A 17,574-nucleotide genomic window follows, 5' to 3' on the forward strand; every position below is an offset into this window, starting at 1 on the left:
ATAACAGATAAGCAGCATTTTGCCAAGAAATGAGCACAATGTAAGTGCAAAACACAAGAACTCGAATCCTGGCTCAGCCATCTACTAGATTGTGCCACCTTTGGACTTGGCCTCTTGGAGCCTCGGTTCCCACTTTTTGAAAATGAACGCAACTATAAATTCTACCTAAGAATCTTATGAGGCTTAAACAGTAATATATACAAAAGTAATATATACAAAAAGCTCTTTAAAAACAATACACACAAAAATATTATTTTGATAATGTCTACAATGTGTGTATATGTGTATATATATATGTACATACATGTTACACATTTTTTCTATGAATATTCTTTGAATATATGTGTATGTAGATTACTTACATCCCTGTCACACATTATAAAACATCTACCCCAAAACCAAACCCAGTCACACATAATGGTGACCTGGCGTGTGACTGGCCCTCTTGATCCCTAGCTATGCCTAAGTAAGAAGAGGTAAGTGAAGTAACTGAGAAGGTCCTGGAACCAGCAGATATTTGGGTTTTGTCCAGACCCTGCAGATTCTCCACTGTGCTTGGTCATCATTCTTTTCACCCCTCATTAGCCTTCCCGTTGGAAGGAAGAGTAGCTGTTTCCAAGGCTGGCATGAATCTTATAGGTTCTAAAATGTTTTCACCCAGCTCAACTTTGATACACTACAAAATCTGTTTCTCTCTGAAAACTCTACAGAACAAAGCACAACCACAACTCAAAGCCTAGTTTTGCATTTTGTTTGCATGTTCAGTCAACACTTAGACTGGCAAAAAGGAGAGTCTATGCGGGCTTCCCATTCCTGTTCTTAACTCCCTCAACAACTGGGTAGGCCAGGAAGCATTGATCCTATTCTATGATGACTTGCACTCTTCCTTTTTTTTCATTCACAATGTTTAAGATCATTTATGCAAGTGTTCATATATTTAACGAATAAAAAAAAATGAGTGCTCTAGCTAGAGTCTCATTTGTGTTGCACTAAAATATATATTTGGAAATCCTAATGCCCAGTGTAATGGTGTCAGAAGGTGGGGTCTTGGGATGTGATTGGGACATAAGAATGGAGCCCGCAAGAATGGGATTAATCCTTTTATAAAAAAGACTGAACAGAGCTCCCTTTATCCTTCTCCCAGTAAGGACATAGCAAAGACAACCATCTACCCACCAAGAATCAGATTCTCACCAGACACCAATTCTTCTAGAGCTTTGTTCTTGGACTTCCCAGCTCCAAAACTGTGAGAAATAAATACTGTTTACAAGCCACCCAGTCTATGGTATTTTTGAAACAGCAGCCCAACTGGACTGCATTCACATTTATCTGAGACTGGCGCTGAACTTCAGAAATATTTTAAATATTTGAATATCTTTTTATGCTCTCTGGTCATTCACGTTTCACATTTTCCCCAAGACAGAAAAAAATGAAGGAGGAAAGAAGGGAGAGCTTTTCTATTCCACAGTTAGAGGGAGGAAATTAAGAAATGAGTGATCAAAATGACAGCATTCCTATTTTCTGATCTAGAACTTAATCAAACTTGACTGATTATTTGAATCATCTGTGATCATCATTAGGACAGCTGACCCCAGTTCCTCTTTCCCTCAAAACAATTTAATATCATAACCTCAAGGGGATGGGCCTGGACTTGTGTGTTAAGTTTGTTAAGATTTTTAACAAGTATCCTAGGTGATTTTCCAATCAGGCAAATTTGGGAAACTGCCCCAGTCTGAAGGATGAAGAGCTGCTCAAATTTGTTGCCTGGGATGGCAATAGTGACAATATTGTATACATATTTTTAACTGATCTGGAGCTAACAAGATGTGTTTGCATTTCTATAAGAGGGGAAGTGGGGAAGAGGAATGAGATATCCAGGACTATTGGTGAAACTCAAGTTCCTCAGTCCTGCAGGCAGAGACATGGCGAATAGCAGTAGGAGCCTCTTGATGTCTGAGTTTAGACAGCGCCAGAAGGGAGGGATGGGGTCCACATATTATGGTCTGTAGAGCAATCCCTCAGAGAGGCCACCCTCCACCCACACTGGACAAGAAAGAGAGAGGAATGTGGCTGTGTGTTGAGCTATTATATTCATTGTTCCCCCTCTAATACTTTGGGGAACTTCAAGAATTTCCTTGAAAGGCAAGATATTTTTAAAACATCACTTAAAAATTCAATCAAGAATTTAAAAAAGAATTAAAAAAAGAGATTGAAGAGATTGCTGGGGGGAGGGAGGTTGGGAGAAGGGGGGTAGGGTTATGGACATTGGGAAGGGTATGTGCTTTTGGGTAAATTGGAAGGGGAGGTGAACCATGAGAGACTATGGACTCTGAAAAACAATCTGAGGGGTTTGAAGTGGCAGGGGTTGGGAGGTTGGCGTACCAGGTGGTGGGTATTATAGAGGGCACGGCTTGCATGGAGCACTGGTGTGGTGAAAAAATAATTAATACTGTTTTTCTGAAAATAAATAAATTGGAAAAAAAATAAAACATCACTTACTTTTGAAAAAGCAGTATCTTCCCTCAACGGACACTGAACTCTGCTGACTGAATATAGCCACAAAATTCATGTGGAGGGGAGTAATCCTGGACGGACATCAGAAACACCATACACTTTAAGTAGGAATTTCTTGGAACGGTCACCATTATCAGCCCAAAATATTCCAGGAAGTTGCTGCCAATAGAAGTGAGAGAAACTGCTGAGAGGAACTCCCTGGGCTCTGAGCAACTGCCAAGGGGGGCGGGGAGAGGTCAGAGCTTCCAGTATGTTGCACTTTGGGGCTATTGGCAGGAGCCTGTGCAGAGCACAGGCACAGTTCAAAGGCACAAAGAACATCAGAGCCAGAGGATACGAACTGGTATGATTGGGTATCTCCTGTACTATCCCCAGTAACTCTGGACATTCTGGAGGAAATGAAAAATTCAAGATAAACTCTACATAACTGCATAATTCTACACATCAGTCATCTATCAATTTTCAATGATCAGATACTTATAAAGCCCCTAGATGTTGCCAAAACATTTTCTGGATGCTGAAGATAAGGCAGTAGGAAAGGAGTTGATAGTTGCATTTTTACCAGGATGGAACTTCTAGATAAGCACAGGAGAGTGTGTGAAGAGAAGAGCAATTTTAAGTATGGACCATGCCATAGAGCTAACAAATGATTAGGAAAAAAAAAAATTAGGAACAATAAGCTGAAAGTCTTTTGAAGGTCTTTTGGAATGAGGAAATTAGGGCAGGATGGATAGAAGACAGTGGTCAGTGAGTGGGATTCTTAAAGTCGAGGTCTAGAAGTCATGAATTTATTGTGATGAACAAGGATGTGACCACAGCTGAAGAATGCAGAGTAGAAGAATAATTTACTGAAAGTCAGAAGGTCAAAGAATAAAGAAACTAGAATCCCAGATTTATTGTTCATGTGGTTACTAAATATTCTTCCTTCACTCCACCCGAATGGGTCTGACGGTTCTAGAATTCTCAGTTACAGTCTCAGTCTGGGTCTGTATACCTGAGTTCCTAGTGATGGATGTGGAAAAATTGTGTCTAAAAACAATGAGTAATAGTCTGGAAACTATTATAAGGTTCATTAATACACACATTAGAAATGTGCAAATGCCGCCTCATGAAATATATTCTCAATCCATCCAAAGAAAGGAGCACGGAAATTCTCACCATGGAGTGTTTGCTTTAGATAAAGATACCCTGTCTCCAGAGGACTTGTTGCAAAATAAATGGATTATGTAGCATGTGGAAGTGTGTATTAGGACATTAACATTCACAGGACATTAAGTCATGACAGTTTAACAGATTGACTAGTTGTCACATTGTCTAGAGCAAGACTGAAGAAAATGAAGTAACTAGAAAGCAACAAGAGGGCGGCAAAAGGAGGCTGGTTAGGAACGGCAGCTCACTCCTGAGAAGCCCTGATGATCCCATCACCCGCAGGTTATGAGGAAGCTCTGGGAGGCAGCAGGACTTGGCAAGGAGTGAAAGGGAGGTAACACCTCTTGGAGCTTGAGATTTAAGTGAAAGACTATATGTCAAACATCTGGTGCACATTAGGTAGTAAATATCAGCTCTCTTGCTCACCTGCTTTTCTTTCATAGAACGCATATTTGTTTTCCAAGATGATTTTATAGACACACACACAGACACACACACACAAATGTTGCCTGAAAACACAGACAAAAGAATCCATATCATTCATTCCTATGCATGTAACTATTCATTTTGGTCTGTATTAATAATTTGGCTTCTTTTTCAAAGCTCCTTTGTCTTCAAATAAGATATTTTGCTGCAGTGTGTTTCAGGGAAGGAAACTTAAACAAATGAGAAAATAGTGCATGATTATATTTGAAGATTTCTTCATATATTTTAGAAAGAGAGGCAGCAGAAACAGGAGGGGCAAGGGAAAAGAGGAGAGAATCTCAAGCAGACTTGGTGTGAGTGTGGTCGGAGACGTGGGGCTAGATCTCACGACCCTGAGATCATGACCTGAGATGATACCAAGAGTCGGTCGCTTAACCGACTGTGCCACCCAGGTGCCCCTGCCTGATTCCATTTATATAAAATTCTAAAACAACTTAAGCCAGTCTATGATGGAAATAATCAGAACCGCAGTTACTCTGAGGTGGGAATAAAGAATGGATAGAAAAGAGCACAGGGGAACTTTCTGAGATGGTGGTAATGTCTACATCTTGGTAAGGTTTAGGTTGTAAAATTCAGTCAATGTACATTTGAGATTTAGATTTGTCAGTTTTTTTGTGTATAAATCCAAAGAAAAACTGTAAACTATTCAACTGTAGTTGCTGGTATACATGCTCAAGTAGTTAGGAGGAAACTAACATCAGCAACTTACTTTGAAATGCATCCCAAAAGATGGATAGAAGGGTGTATAAATACGTGATAAAATAATGGTAGTAGAAATTTGTTGGTAAAATCCAGGTGGTGGGTATAAAAGTGTCCACTGTAAAATACTTTTAACTTTTCTGGGTACTTGTACATTTTCATGATAAAATAGGAAGTGTATATATGTATAATATAACATGTTACATATAATGTAATAAGTGTATATATGTATAATATAACATGTTACATATAATGTAATATGTAATATATATTACAGTGTGTGTGTATGTATGTAGATAGATAGATAAAGTAATCTCTCACTTGACCTTTCCTGGTTTATGTCCTGGTTTTTGAGCAAAAGGTTGAAATTATCTCTTTATAATGTTTAGTGATGAACATTTTAGAAATGGCTACATTTGAGTTGAAGCAAATGCATTTTCATCAATAGGGAAGCATGCATTCAGCCCATAGGTAGTATATGTGAAAAAACGCTTAATATTTCTTGTCACTTCTTGATAGCTGTCAGTTCCACATCCCAGGTGCTCAGCAAACTGTAATTTCCAGGCTCTCTGACTGAGGGTATAGAGAATTATACAGCTGACCTCGCAGAAATATTACAGAAACCTGCCTTCCTTAAAACACTAAGACTAGGAAGACCAATATTTTAGTTTAGGTCAACAGGCTCCCACAAACACATTTTTATAAATATGGAAGTCCTTCTCCATCCAGTGTGTACACCAATGAGTCTTGTATTACAAATATTCAAAATATTCCATGTAATAATCTCTGTTCCCAAAAGTTGTTTTTAATTGATCCCCCCTAACTTGTAAAGGTAAAGAGAAAAGACGCGATGTATGATGCCAGTGTAGAGTTCATAACTCCTTATTACTGCAAACAGTATCTTCCACTCTCCTCTTCTCTTGTTTTTCTCCTTATTTCTCCCAGTCTTTTACTTTGGGATTGTGCCAAGGCTCATTTTTGGGGTGTCTTCCTTTTCCTACTTATTGGCATATGTAGTTTTCTAACTTCTTAATGTCATCTAAGTGCTGATGGTCAACATAGATCTTTCTAGCCCAGACCTCTCTCCTGATTTCCAGATATGTATACTCAGCTGTTTACTTGGTGCATCCAAGTAGACTTAATATGTGAAACTAAGCTCCCGATCTGCCCCCCAAAATCTGCTTCTGCTAAGGTCTCTTCCACATTTATAGTAACTGCAACTGAAGACTCCCAGATGCTCAGGCAGAAACCTGTCTGTGGAGCAGTTTGGTCTTGCCTGGCCTTTTTAAAACTACATACATCAGGGTTGTGGGGGGCAGGGGTGTGCCTGGGTGACTCAGTTGGTTAAGCATCTGCCTTCAGCTCAGGTCATGATCTCAGGGCCCTGGGATCAAGCCCCACATCAGGCTTTCTGCTCGGCGGGAAGCCTGTTTCTCCCTCTCCTTCTGCTACAACCCCCCACCCTGACTTGTGCTTTTTCTCTCTGTGTCTCTTTCTCTCAAATAAATAAAATCTTAAAAAACAAAACAACAACAACAACAACAACAACAACAAAAAACCCTACATGCATGGGTCTCCTCCCCAGGGCTTCTACCACACTTTCTGTTCTATTTTTCTCCATAACACTTGACATCATCTAACTTATTACCTATGAATGTACCTATTTTCTGCCTCCACTGCCACATTAGAGTACAAGGTTCATGAGGGCAGGCATTTTTGCTTATTTCATTCCTTGCTATAAATTTATGGATTGAGAACTTAACTTTACAAACAAGATATCATTTTAAATTTGTCAAGAATAATCAAGTGGCACTTGAGTAGCTCAGTCGGTTAGGCATATGCCTTGGGCTCAGGTCATGATCCCAGATCCCGCAGGTCCTGGGATCCTGCGCCAAGTTGGGCTCCCTGCTGAGCAGGAAGCTTGTTCCTCCCTCCCATTGTGCTCTCTCTCACTCTTAAATAAATAAATAAAATCTTTAAAAAAAAAAAGAATAATCAAAAATAGGATGGAAGACCACAAATCTCTTTCTATTTCAACCCAGTCAAATCTATCCTATTAATTTAATTTAGTACCACCTTATTTGGAATAAGAAAAGATCAAGAAGAGAAGGTTATTCACACACCTTCCTTAACTCCCTATCTTTCTTTATTTTTTTGTTGTTGATACCACTGGTAACAAGTTTATCTTGTTTATCTATCCAAAGGAATATCTGGCCTCTCTTTCCCTTCATTTGAACTCAAGTGATCATAGGTAACTCCAAATTCTCCAGATAATTTATTTTTCCTTTACCACTGTCTGAAACTGACCTAACCCAATTGGATGGTTAGAATCTTTGGTAAATATCAGTAGCTTTCTATGGAAAAGGGAATTCGTAGCAACACACCTGATTCTCACATCCCTACCAGATGGTGTTTAACAATGAAAACAAGTCTCATGCAACATAAGTGTGTAATAACCCCAATATAGAGACTTTTCTTAGCAAGAAGACCCAGCCCTGCACCCTGTTTTCAACCAGAAAAGGTCTCTTTCATTGATGACACAGCAACTCACAGCTTATATGAAGGCTCATTTAACTGGCCTTAGCAGGCATTTGTGTCTATGGTTTTTATCATTGTAGCTTTTAGCACTGTACTATAGTTAACTATGCAGAGAATTCTGGGTTGGAATCTTAACCCTTCCAAGTGCTATTTCTGGGACCTTGGGCAAGTTCTTAACCTTTCTCTGTTCTAGTTTTCACACTGATAATTGTGGGGAGAATGACAGTAACAACTACCTCAAGGTACTCTTTTGAGAAATACCTGAGGTAATGCACTTAGAATGTTCTCTCTGTGTTAATATCTATTGAGCTTTTATGATATGCCAAGCACTGCATTAAGCAATTTACATGCATTACTGTCCTTATAAGGTAAATATTATCATCTTCATTATATGCATAAGGAATTGGAGACTTAAAATTTGTACTATTATGCCAAAGTTTCCACAATTAGTAAATAGTGGAGCCAAGATTTGAACCCAAACAGTCTGACATCAGAGCTCAATTCTTAATCAATAAAGTATGCTGAGCCCTCAGTCAATTTCACTTAGTTTTAACAGAGTTGGATGATATTATTCAATCCCTCATGTATTTCCCAGACGTGTGACTTTGATTTTCTAATAATTCTCTCTGCTCATCAATAGCTGCATTTTTATATGAACCAGCCTGCAAAGTCATTGTTTTGTTCGCACCCTTTGCTCTGTTTACAACAGCTGATAAACAAAAACTTCCATCTTATTCTCAAAATCATAATTTTTTTCTCTATGAGTTCTTTCTTTAAGATCTAGGTAGTGGGGAAACATGTGCATTTAGGTGTCAGGACTGCCTTAAGGCACAATGTTTTCAAATAATCTTCAGACTCAGAAAGTTTTCTCCTATAGAACATGCCAAGTCTCTCTTCTTCAAGTTTCATAAACAAAGATTCAAGGAAGCAATCCTACCAAGTCATGCAGACATTGGGCCAGTAGCAGGAAAGAAAGCTTGCTATCAGACAAAAGTCTGGAATTGAACTTCCACAATGGCAGAGCTGAGAATAGAAAAGAATATTTTAAAATAAAATGAGTATCATAACCCGAACAAGCTTGAAAACTCTAGATCAGAGATTCTATAGTCTCATTACATAAGGAACTTGTGTTTGTCATCTCCAAATTTTTTCAAAAATGTCATGTTTACATAGTTTAAGGAAAATATTCTCCCAATGATTTACACCTGTGCAATCAACAGATTTATATCCAGAAAGACAAAAACCTTCCATTTTATTTACAAACCCAACTGTTTATAAATCAGAGCTCTCACTCTGCATGTTCTTTACAAGGTAGAAGAGCCTGTTTCTGTCTAACTTATGGACCATCTGACTTGCCTCTTAGAATATCTTTTGCTTCCTAATGGCAACTTCAGTTTTCTTGGTAGAACCCATCTGTAAGGCTTATTCCAGCTTCTTCTCTGTTTGCAGATCTCAAACTGGCCTATCCTAAATTCACACTGGAAGTGAGAATTCCCACTATGTTGCAAAGTCACCTTCCATACGAGTTTCTTCTAATATCTAGGTGTGGTTCTTAGGAATTCTCTGGGAACCAAAAATGACATAGAATTCCACCTTGCACATAAAAAAAACATGTTATTTTGGTTATTCCCAGATACTAACGGTCACTCAAGGACAAAACAGGGAAAAATGAACAGCAAGGTTTACCTTGTCTTCAAAATTAGGGAATATTTTGTCATTCAGCCTAGGAACATTGAAGGGAAAAGGTAGAATCACAGAGAAGAGCAGCAAAGGTGCCTCAAGAGACCCTGTGATGTGTTTGCCCTTGAGGTAAGCAAACATCCCTGAAACCCAAGAGATGAACAGGCTTGTTGAAGGTTTCATGGGCATGACACAGTCGAGGTAAATTTGAACCTGCATCTCCGGCTCTTAATATCTTCTGGCTCATCACTTATTTTCCCCCTCTACATTATGCCCATGTGACTTGCTTTAGCATATGATCTCTCCAAAGTGATATAAATTAATCACTTGCAATATCTATCCCTATGTCATCCATGTCAGTAAATCCTTTACTACATCATTAAGTACTGGCACTTTTTCTGCCTTTAATTGGCACTGACTTACAACTGCTTATGTACACTTAAAAGAAAAAACTTTCCATTGCTACTCTCTGAAATAACAAATTTTAAAAAGGTTTTGTTTCAAAATATTTTTGAGACCATCAACATTTAAAAAATCATTTTAGGGTGATTGGGAGACAAAAGACCATAATCCTCAAAGAACAAGTTCGAAGTTCATGAAGTCCTTTAAATGGCTCTGAGAATTCCTTCTGCCCATGTTTTATTGGTGATCTTGGAGGCAGATTTGTTTCTTTACTTCAGCCTGCTTATTGCTATTCTAGGTTAACATACAGGTGATATAAACTAATGTCTGCCTCCCCAGTGAAATAAACCGGAGATGTATACATATAAAATTTTTCAGTACATACTTTGATTTTCATCTAGGGATATTACCATTATTACTGTCATCATCATCATCATCTTTATTATGTTTAGGGGAACTCCATAACTTATAACAAAGTACACATGAAAAGTTCCAGAAATGAAAAGGGAAAAATGATAGGTTTTTATATTTCTAAAAATAAAGTTTTACTGTTAGACAAAGTGCCTTGGGCCGTTTGTGTACACTTTCCACTTTGTTTCTTTTTCTTATGTGTATTATTTATTCTTTAGATGAAACCTAAGTTCTTTCTTTATTTTCAACGTCTGTAAGGTTTAAAATATTTCCATGTATGCTTACTTTTTACTGAACATCTAAAATCTATGCCATCCACTTTAGTTTTCTAACATAAAAGTTATACCTACAAAAAAACCTTTTTACAATTTTTACTGCTTTAAATATTCTCCTTTTATTACAGTTTTTGATATATTCTTAATATTTGACTCAAAATACTTAATATTCTGTTTTGACCTTGCTTTTTATGAGTTCAAACAAATATGATTATTCTATTTTTACAAGGATGTTTTGCACTATCCAGAATAAAGTGCAATTATAATGATAAAAGTATTGAACTTTCACTTCAGTTTGATAGTCAAAATACCTCTCATGACATCCTGACACATTTGAACAAATAAAGGTTAAAAATACAAGTGTATATCCAACAATAACCTCTGGACTCATCATGGAAAAATCAAGCATGGAAGACACGGGATCTAAGAAGCCTGTGTTCCAATCATTGTTTTATATTATGGGTTTTATATTATGTTAATATTTCTTCTAAAACTCTCAAAAACCACCCACGATCTCTGCTTTCTACTCTCTCAGATGCTGATGATAATGCTTGCCTTAATCCTCACAGAATTTGTAAATTTAATTTATTAAGCACTTCTGATATTCCTGGTACCAGATTCTTCTTTGCTTCATTCAAATATATATTAATCACAAGTAGGTTGTGTTATCTCTGCATCATAGAGGAAGTGACAGAGCTTCAGAGAAGTTAGTTTTATTGGTAAGTGGCAGCATCAGGGCTTTCCTTGATTGTTTATAAGTCCTGGTCCAGCTTATAGTGAAGAGAAAAGAAAACACCAGTGTTTTTGGCTTTTATCTTTTTTTTAGTCTTAGCAAAAAAATTAAGTTTCCTGAATATGAATAAGAATTTTCTGAAAGTATTCCTCATACATTGAAAGACATTGACCCACATTTGAACATCAATAGGTACTTCTTATCCTACAGCTTGATGTTCTGACATAATTTTGAAGGATTGAAATTTACCATGCAACTGAGTGAGCATGCCAAACACACATCTTCTCAAGGAAGAATTTCTGTTCAATATCCATTCATTATGCACTAAACATTTACTCTATACCTACTATGTCCAATGCATTCTGGAGCTGTTTGAAACATGTTCTTAAGATGGAAAGTTTGAGAACTAGAATGTTCCATAGTGATCATTTTGTTTAATTGTTTCATTCAACAAATGACAAACCTGTTTTTTAATGTCATTTATTCAAAGTCTTTCACATTCTAAGTTTCCTATATCTAGATCAGAAGGGCTTCACAGGAAGTCTACCTATTTTCAAAATATTTGTTGTTTAATATTTCTCCTTTATAACATGAAGAACTCCAGCAGGCCACCATACATATGTTCAATTCAAAGGTAAAGAATCTTGTACTCAGTCAGGTGGTTTTTCAGGTAGGAAGGCCACAGAGAGGCATTTTTAGACACTCAGTTATAGAAGGAACATTTTTCTTAAGACATAACTTTCCTTATACAAACGCTTGAGGACATTAGTAAACATAAGAAAACATAAATGACCACTTTATTTTTTAATTTTATTTATTTATGCCTTTATTGTTTTACTATCTGTAGTGTTTAAAAAAAAAAATACCAATCACATGCATTTCACATTGCCCATGCATCACGGGGAGACACATTCTCCACTATTGCATGCTACTTTCACATTGCCCAGTCACCCTCCTATGCTGTTCCTTGGTGTGTGTATTATCATATGTAAAAAGAATATATAATCACATTATGCCCATAAATAATGAGGTATTGGACACTTACCAAAAATGTATAGGGGCTATGCTTAATTCTCTGTCTTATACAAAAGCTTCTTTCTTAGACTTAGAGCTGAAATATCAAACTTTTGTTAAAAAAACAAATTACTGGGGCACCTGGGTGCCTCAGTCATTAAGTGTGTGCCTTCAGGTCAGGTCATGATCTCAGGGTCCTGGGATAGAGCCCCAAATAATCAGTAGGGCTCCCTGCTCAGCTCCGTGTGGAGCACTCTGCCTCGCCCTCTACCCCGCCCACCACTCATGTTCTTTCTCTCTCTCTCTCTCTCTCAAAAAATAAAATCCCTTAAAGAAGATGTGGTATATATATACAATGGAATACTATGCAACCATCAAAAGACATGAAATCTTGACATTCGTGATGACGTGGATGGAACTAGAGGGTATTACGCTTAGCAAAATAAGTCAATCAGAGAAAGACAATTATCATATGATCTCCCTGACATGAGGAAGTTGAGAGACAATATGGGGGTTTGGGGGTAGGAAAAGAATAAATGAAACAAGATGGGATCGGGAGGGAGACAAACCATAAGAGACTCTTAATCTCACAAAACAAACTGAGGGTTGCTGGGGAGAGGGGGTTCAGGAGAGGGTGGTGGGATTATGGACATTGGGGAGGGTATGTGCTATGGTGAGTGCTGTGAAATGTGTAAACCTGGCGATCTGCAGACCTGTACCCCTGGGGCTAATAATACATTATATATTAATTAAAAAATTAAAAATTTTTTTTTAAATCCTTAACAAAAAACAAATATTTTCTGGTCTGGGAAAATTTTCCTTGTTTGAAAGTTAAATAAATTTCTTTAAAAGTTAAAGATAATCAGTCACAAGTGAATTTTTTTTAAGATTTTATTTATTTATTTGACGGACAGAGATCACAACTAGGCAGAGAGGCAGGCAGAGAGAGACGAGGAAGCAGGCTCCCCACTGAGCAGAGAGCCATCGGGCACACGCCCAGGACCCTGGGATCATGACCTGAGCCAAAGGCAGAAGCTTTAACCCACTGAGGCACCCAGGCGCCCCAATAGTTATTTTTATTGTGTGTTCTTTTGAGTTTTGTTTTTATATCTTTTGACATTTGAAGACAGCATCCAGCAAACGGGCAGTAGCTTTGAAACACACTGCTGTTCCTTTATGTTTTAACATTTTAGTTATTGCTCACCAAGTCCCGCTTCTGTTATACTCAATCCTGTCCTGCACATGGCTCCATTACGACCAAGGTAATTTCCTTGAAATGCAGAGCTACTTGTATTAGATATCCCCCTTTTTAAAGAAATGGGACATTCTGGAATCATTAAATGACTGATGGAAACTTAAAAATTTCATTAGTGGCAAAGTTCATATCAGATAGAATTCTCTTGCTTCCATAATTAATATCCCATCTGCTCATGAGATGAGCCTTTTATTCGCCTTAATTTCCTCCCTTAAATCTCCCTTTCTGTAGACAATCTTATTTGGGTCATTATCTTTATCTTACCTTTATCATTGATCCTGCTTGTTCTAGGGAGAGTGGAAGCACAGTCTAAAAAGAGAGAAAATCCTATGTCTTGCACAGATGCAAAATAATCCCATCCAAAAGATTTTACTGAATTCATTAGTTAATTGAGAATCAGTGAGATGTTAGGACTGATTCGGAGTGCATTTGAGAAGCTGGGGTTTTTGTGGATGGTTAAGATTCCCAGATTAGATACAGAACTGGTACATGTCCCACAGGGCCGCAAACTGTTGGGCTGACCTATTCCATCCCATGTTATGTCTATGTCCACTTGCCAAAATCTTGCAAGTTAGTGTTCAGCTGCACTAAGTCTGGGGCCTTTTGGCAAGAGTAAACAGCAGGTTAAACTGTCCAAACAATCCCCAGGTAGCCTCCACCTCGATGAGACACTTAAAGCACACGCCACGCATCCTTTTTGCTTTATTTTCTACTTTCACATACTTTTTCTGCCAGAGAGAATTTCAAAGGGACACAGTTAACTCTCAAAATGCAGGAACACAGTTCTGGGTATGGTCATGAAAGTAAAGGTCTCTAATCTGAAACTAATGCTGTGCATTTCCAGCTCAAATTCCCCCCATCCTCCTGGTCAATTCCTTTCAGAATCTGTAAAAATAGGGCAGGCAAACTGGTTGAATAAAAGTCGTTATTGGATTTTACAGAAATGTCACTGGAATGAACTTGAAAATAGATGTAGCTGATAAATCACACCTTCTCTGTAAAACATTAAGATGCAGAACAGACACGTGGAGAGACTCGGTCTCTGTCAACAAAGAGGGATATTTCCCTTAGAAAGCTCACAGGAGGAGGACCAGTCCTAACTTCGGGCAAGAGGGGGCTTTCTTTCAAGGCCAAAAGATGGCTTAAGACTCTTTATAATCATTTGTATTTCTCTGATAAAGTTCAATTCCAAGAAAACTTAGAGTAATTGCTTCCACATTTGAAATTTGTGTAATGAATTGCTGATTGAAATTCAATGACTTTCGCATGTCTGATTTTTTTTTCCCATGCCAGTTTCTTTGAAGATGTATTGATGTTGAGAAAATGATTCAAAGCTTTGAATGCAATTCAACATAGTAGATGCAATTTTCAGTTCATTGAAGCAGAATTGAGCTCAAATATGTGGATCGGTGTTTGTGCCTATAGGCAGGGGACAGTCTTCCGTTCTCTTTCAGGTTTTAATGTACAAAGTAGTTTGATTACTAAGAAGCATTCCTTGTCATCAGCTTTGAAGATAAATGAAATCAGAAATATTTGTCCAAATTATTGGAAACTTTCTTTTTAACCACTTCTGATAAAGAACTTGACTTTTTAATGGACATCTCAGAGGAAGAGAGAATACTGGGATTCTTTGTGCAAAATGTGGGAAATGTATTTGTAAGCAACCCCTCCTATAGTTCATAATACGTGTAAAAATATATATGTGGACATATGTGAAAAAGTTTTATTCATAGTAAAAAGAGTCCAAAAGAAAAACCCTCAATGACTTTTCTACAGTCTTGCAGAAAAATGCCATGAGTGGGTGAGGAGGAACATGAATATTATATAGTAAAATGTTATTAGAAACACCAGCCTCATTACTAAACCCCTCAAATGGAGGGTTGTGATCCCACAACAATCTTCTGCTCACTTCCAAATCACCCACCCAGACTCCCACCTGCTTTGCTCCTTCCTTAGTCTTTCTCGATCTTTGTTTCTCCTTCCAACAGTTCTCAGGGTGCTGGTTACCCATGTACATAATGAGGCTGAGAACCAGAGGAAGGGGAATTGCTGGTGGGTGGTGTTAGGGCACCCCTTAAAGAAAGGAGGAGGGGAGTTATTATTAAATTATGTGTTGTTTTATACTGTATTATACTGTATTATATTTTTCTCCCTGTCACCATTCGAATCATTTCAAGTTCTTTTATTCTTTTTTTTTTCTCACGACTATTACAACAGAAGGAATCAGAAAATTGAAATTACTTTCCTCCTGTTGTCCACTTTAGTAGTTATGAACTATCCTTACTTCCTCCCATGCTATATGTTGTCTTGTGGCCCCTGTCTTTGTGCCTAGAAAACTTTTCTACTTTTTTTTTTTTTTTTTCTTGCACGTAGCTATTTCAAACCTATTCTTCAAGCCTTTAAGTTACTTCCTCCAGAAGCCTGCTTTGGTTCCAGCTTTGTGCCTGTTCTGGATTCTTCCACAGTTAAATAAATTAAGAGCCATTTGGGGGTCTTGAGAGTATGGCCAATGGTCTCTACAAAAAAAGAAACAACAGAATTTTGTTAAAATTAATTAATGACAATCCAAACACCACATTCTGTCATTATCAGTTATAGTCAAAGGTTAAAAAAAAGAAAAAAGATACATGTTTTCTAACACTATTCAAAATAAAAAACTAAAACCATAAGATAGAGAAAAGAACATGGGCCGTGTGCATTGTGTTGACTTCTATTCAGCTCCATCGTTTGCCAACCGCATGACCCTAAGGGCATATCCAGCATCACACCATTTTTTTCAACTTTTTAGGGAAAGTAATACACATCATATAGAATGGCTATAGAGAGTAAAAGCAACACCACCTATAAAGCAAATTACTCTTTTCTTGACACAGGCGGGGTATCAGATAAAAATTGCTTCCTCCCGCGACACCAATGTTAGAAGGGGTTTCAGTAGCTGTCTAGAACCTGCTGAAGTAATACATCCATTTAAAGAAATACTTCTCCAATTCCAATCTTAAAAAAATTATCAGCGATACGTCATTGTGTGGGGGGAGAAAAGCCCAACTGTCATCCTGAACATTTTCCCTCTCCAGCCATTTGTCCATTACTGTGCAGATGCCACTGCCGTGACCTTTGTGGGATTATCCTTGACCTACAGTTACACATCCGCATCTTCAGCAGGATGCTAAAATAATAAAAGCAAAAATGGGATTTTCTTCCGAGGGACCTAATTTCAATAAAAGTGTAGACAGAGCTTTATATCTGCATCTTGTCATCTGCAATCGCCTTTATTTCCTCAACGACTGTCTGGAGTCCCTCAGCCGTCCCCATGGTGCCATAGCATTTCCTCGCTGGCTCACACAGGGGACCTTTATTTCTGAGTCACTCATCAAGGAGTTAACTAAATACAACCCAATGTGTTTGTGACACTTTGAAGTAAATGTTTATTCTGTTATATGCCAGCTGTCCAAGCAGATATTTGCCTCAAATTAATTTCAGTGACAATGTTAGGTTTGGATTTATGTTATTTTTCCTGGAATTTACTTATATAATTCAATATTTATTAGAATGAAAAGAAGGGTGACCGAATCACTTATTTTTTTTATAGATGTCTCTCAGTCTCCTTCGAAGATAAAAAAAAAAAAAACTCTCACTTTCTCCTCTGTAAATATTCTAATTTAAATTTATATTGGCAAGAAAATTTTCCAGGCAATTTTCTTGTTAATCCATTAATGAATACACCTCTGACAGATGGAGCTCTTCTTGTAATTAATGTTATTTTTGCCTACAAATAATATCAAGTCCTTTCACAAAGCAGAATGTTCTTGTTGCCTACTCAGGCTACTACTCCTGTGACTTCATTTCATTACCAGATTTCTTAGAAGAGTAATTTCCAGTCACTTCCTAGCCCTCGGATCCAGTCTTCAGCCTAAAGATGTTTTACCTTCATCTAGGTTAACTGCACATGGGATCTAGAAGGATTTGTAGGATTAAGGAAAAGGCTCCCAGTTGTTTTCACATGAAATAATAATACATTTCAAAGAGAGATAAGTGTGTGGCTCTTCTCCCAATCCTGGAACATTCCTGCCCTGAACCAGACGTTCCTCACACTGCGCATCGCAAAAATGTTCTACTGATGTCTCAGGAAGGTTCTCACAGCCCCAGTGGGCACCAGATAATTGAAGAGAAATGTATTCTCCTTTTCTTTTTCATTGGGAAACATTTCAAGCACACAGAAAATGTGTAGACAAATCAAAGAAGGACTGAAATGCTTACAGTCCAGCTTTATTCAATCTTCCCATCGTCCCATATCTTATTTTATTTTTCAAGGAGCTAACATGTCGGACATAGACGCAACCCTCCGTGTTCATTTGCTAGACCCATTCCCTCCCCCTTCACCTCCTATGCTCTGCTTCCTGAATTTGGTGAGTATTTGG

The sequence above is a fragment of the Neovison vison genome, chromosome 3 (genome assembly GCF_020171115.1).
Source record: "Neovison vison isolate M4711 chromosome 3, ASM_NN_V1, whole genome shotgun sequence".
NCBI classification, from domain to species: Eukaryota; Metazoa; Chordata; class Mammalia; order Carnivora; family Mustelidae; genus Neogale; species Neogale vison.